We start from the raw sequence: 4,040 nt of genomic DNA, 5'->3' as shown, positions 1-4,040 counted from the left end.
GCAGGGGACACGGGTTCGAGCCCTGGTCTGGGAAGATCCCACATGCCGCAGAGCAGCTAGGCCCGTGAGCCACAACTACTGAGGCTGCGCATCTGGAGCCTGTGCTCTGCAACGAGAGAGGCCGCGATAGTAAAGAGGCCCACGCGCCGCGATGAGGAGTGGCCCCCGCTCGCCGCAACTAGAGAAAGCCCTCGCACAGAAACGAAGACCCAACACAGCCAAAAATAAATATAAAAATAAATAAATAAAAAAAGATTACTATAAAAAAATTTTACCGTGAAATCTCATTCATGTGAAGTTTCTTCATTTGCATAGCACCAAGTTAACTTTGATCTGCAAATTAATAATATAGATAAGAGCCAAGGAGACATTAAACACACTTCAGAGACCAAAGTTTTTAAGCACCATCAAATAACTCCAGAAGCACTCACTTAGATGTAAGCAATTGATATGATAATTACACATCATTTTTATTTATTCATTAAAACCGGGATCCCCTAAATTGCCCTGGTAGGAAATAATATGGTTAGCCTAGTTCTTTCTAGCAGCCCTTCTGCTATTCCTAAATTCTATGTAAAATCATTTTATACCATTGATTTACCTTCCTCTCTTCCTTTGGTAAGTCAGTAGCATAAAATACTTTCACGCTGAAAAGTTTTTTTTTAATTATACTATGATTTTTTAAATTAATATTTATTTATTTATTTATTTGTCTGCGTCAGGTCTTAGTTGAGGCACATGGGATCTTTGTTTCAGCATGCGGGATCTTTTGTTGCTGCACGCAGGCTCTTCGTTGCAGCTCGCAGGCTTCTCTCTAGTTGTGACTCACGGGCTCTAGAGCACACAGGCTCAGTAGTTGCGGCTTGCAGGCTTAGTTGCTCCGTGGCATGTAGGATCTTAGTTCCCTGACCAGGGATCGAACCCACGTACCCTGCATTGGAAGGCAGATTCTTAGCCACTGGTCCACCAGGGAAGTCCCTCATGCTGAAATTTTTACTAGCTCAAGATCTAGTTCCAGAGCCCTTGCTTCTTCCACTATATCCCAGGACTCCCTGGCAGGAGTGCTCCTGTGGGCCCCTCACAGAGGCTGGCACATAGTACGGGTTCCATGAAAATCTGTTGATTGGCAGACAAAGACAGTTCTTTCAGGATGCCACCCATTGGAGTAGACTCTGATTTTCTACAAAGAATTCATGGATTAAAAAGAAAACTCTCTCGTTTCTTCTTTTTCCTTTACCAGTCTTTGCTGCAAAGCCTTCATGATGAGATAAGGGCTTCCTGTTTGTGAGGAAGATGTTTTCTGGGCACTCAGGTGGGAGTGGGGAGTGCTAAAAGAGATGTATCTAAAAGAGATATTATGGAGACTTCCCTGGAGGTCCAGTGGCTAAGACTCCGTGTTCCCAATGCAGGGGACCTGGGTTCGATCCCTGGTCAGGGGACTAGATCCCACATGCTGCAACTAAGAGTTCGCATGCCGCAACTAAAGATCCTGCACGTGGCAATGAAGATCCCGTGTGCCGCAACTAAGACCTGGTGCAACCAAGTAAATAAATAAAATAAAATAAATTAAATTAAAGAGACATTATGGCTTAAAGCAGCATTATCCAATAGAACTTTCTGCAATGATGGAATATTCTGTATCTGCAGTGTCCAAATAAGGGGTGGGGGTGGGGAGTGCTATCCAGCCCGAGGATTTGGGAACGAAATCTGCCAGCTCCTTCAGAAGGGACAGCTGCCTTCCCACGGCACCAGTCATGGGTTAGGTCCATCAGTCCCTAAATATTATGTTGAGCACATTTGCCAGGTACAGGTTCTAGGTAACAGGATAGAGAAGAGAATATCGATTTCTTTAGAGAAGAATGGCACTTGCATTCCTAAATCTTTAGCTAAGGTGGTTTCTTATAACTTGCTTTGTTTGATCATACCAAACTTCAATGCCTTTTTTAGCAAAAATAAAACTCAATTCCTCAATTTAGCAGTAAGTTTCAAAGAATATGACTTGTCAATTCCTTATGTTCTTTAAAGGAAATTTATAGTGCGTAGGCCATAAGAGAAGAAAGAAAAATTAATAGAAACAGTATAAGTGTATGTTGACTATTTAGTTTTTATTTGGAGGAAATTAAACAATTAGAACCCTCCAAATTTCTGAAGTTTAGATATCTGAGCATTTTTTTCCCTGCCACTTGTGGGAGCCAATCTCTGGTTCAGGAAAGGCTAGAAAGAGATCTCTTTGTCATGAAGTCTTTGCCAGCTCCTGTATAATATCTGTGGCAGAGTCAGGACCATTTGAAAACTTAACAAATGTGCCAAAAAGAAAAGCACCACAACTATCTGAGCATTTTTTAAAGCCACTTAAAGGGAAAGTAGGTATTACATTTTTACTTTTTGTTCCAAAAAGCAATTAGGCCTCCTTCTTCTCATTCCTCTGTAATTCCTGCACATGAATCCTAATATTACAGGAACAGGCATTTATTTGCACAGCCTTCAGCTAACTCAACTGTCTTTGTCTCCTTTGGAAACTGTGTGGTAGATTGATCCAAGGTCACATGCCCTCTGAAACCAATTAGCAGGTGTGTCATCACTGCCATAGGCTGCTCTGCTGATTGTTCTTAGGCTGAAAATTGACAGGTGGAGCACATGCTCCATTCCCGATACAACTGAATCCAAGTCTCTAGAAGACACTAATGTCTCTGCCTAAACTGTAGAGCCTCACCCACTGTGGTCCTCTAAAGCAAGCCTTGACCATCAAGCATCTGAGAACTCTCACAGGCTCACAAAAATGGCTCAATTAGCATGCAAAAAGATGGGAATAAGAGGCTGGACTTGCAAGTGTGTGAAACCTGGGGTTCCCTTGGTCTTTCCAGTGCTGGGAACTATGGGGAGAAAAGGAATCTTACTGGTTTCTCTCATTTTTGTCCTTTATTCTAAGGGACTTGGAGCCAACTCTCAAATACCATGGAGTAAAGAATATACAAGAACTGGCATAAAATTAATCTTGCCCCATTCTCACAATGAGCCCTCATAATGTGCAAACATACTCTTTATTTCAGTCTCACCCCAGGTATTAGGATATTTGAAAAGTTCTCTTTGTCTTTCCATGAACTACAAATCCTCTCTCTCTCTCCCTCTCTTTCTTCCTCTCTCTCTCTTTCTCTCTCTCTCTCTCTCTCTCTCTCACACACACACACACACACACACACACACGCAGAAGGAGAAAAGGAATTTTAAAAATAGGAAAGTATTGGAAAGAATGGCCCAGGACAAAAAGGAAAAATGCCTGTTTCAAATCTGTTTTCCTCATTCCATTAAGACAGAAATAAAAAGTACAGAAGCATGTAAATGATAACTCTTTTGAAAGCAAAGACCAGTATGATTAGAATTTTTAACAGTACCATCATATTTACAAAAAATTAATCTTTAAGAGTTTGCCCTACATATATATTTTTTACTCTATATATTCTTTGAGAGTGAAGACTATCACATTCATCTTAGACACTTGGCACCAGACATACTGTAGATGCTTAGTAAATGTTTGTTGAATGAGTGAAAGGAATTTAAATCGCTGTTTATTCTATATCCTCTTTGCCCAGGGAGAGTCCTGAGTTTGTCCATCTAAGGTCATCTCTAAGGTCATCTAGGAGAGTGAATGAGTTTCATCCCAGCCTTTGAGACACAGATCAGTGTTGGGTGAACCAACTTCAATTTGACTCCAAAAGCAGAAACTAACACACCATTGTAAAGCAATTATACTCCAATAAAGATGTTAAAAAAATTTGACTCCAGCCTCTAAATTCATATTATCATTAACACCAGCAACAAAGATGTGATCACTGTTTACAAGGCTCTCCACCTCAAATCCTGCCAGACTCCTAGGGTTGCTATAGGTTTGTGATATCTGAAGGCCAGGTGGGACCTGCTTAGAGAGATGGCAGACTCACCCTCTACAACTCTTCCTCAGCTTCCCCAGAGATGGGCAGAGCTGGATCAGCCTCCAAGAGAGATGGGTAAGACTTGAACACAAATCTGTCCCATAAATTCTT

At 41.3% G+C, this 4,040-nt stretch overlaps 1 non-coding gene across 1 annotated transcript; it reads right to left on the bottom strand.

Annotated features, from left to right (window-relative positions):
* Nucleotides 1–2,181: 2,181 nt before the first annotated feature.
* On the bottom strand, nucleotides 2,182–2,329 carry LOC137757528 (small nucleolar RNA SNORA12). Its single transcript, XR_011072371.1, has one exon. It is a non-coding gene; the product is annotated as a small nucleolar RNA SNORA12 (small nucleolar RNA).
* Between the last annotated feature and the right edge of the window lie 1,711 nt (nucleotides 2,330–4,040).

The sequence above is a fragment of the Eschrichtius robustus genome, chromosome X (genome assembly GCF_028021215.1).
Source record: "Eschrichtius robustus isolate mEscRob2 chromosome X, mEscRob2.pri, whole genome shotgun sequence".
Classification (NCBI taxonomy): Eukaryota; Metazoa; Chordata; class Mammalia; order Artiodactyla; family Eschrichtiidae; genus Eschrichtius; species Eschrichtius robustus.
The sequence above is the reverse complement of the archived record's forward strand: the minus strand, read 5'-3'. Positions and strand labels throughout refer to the sequence as shown.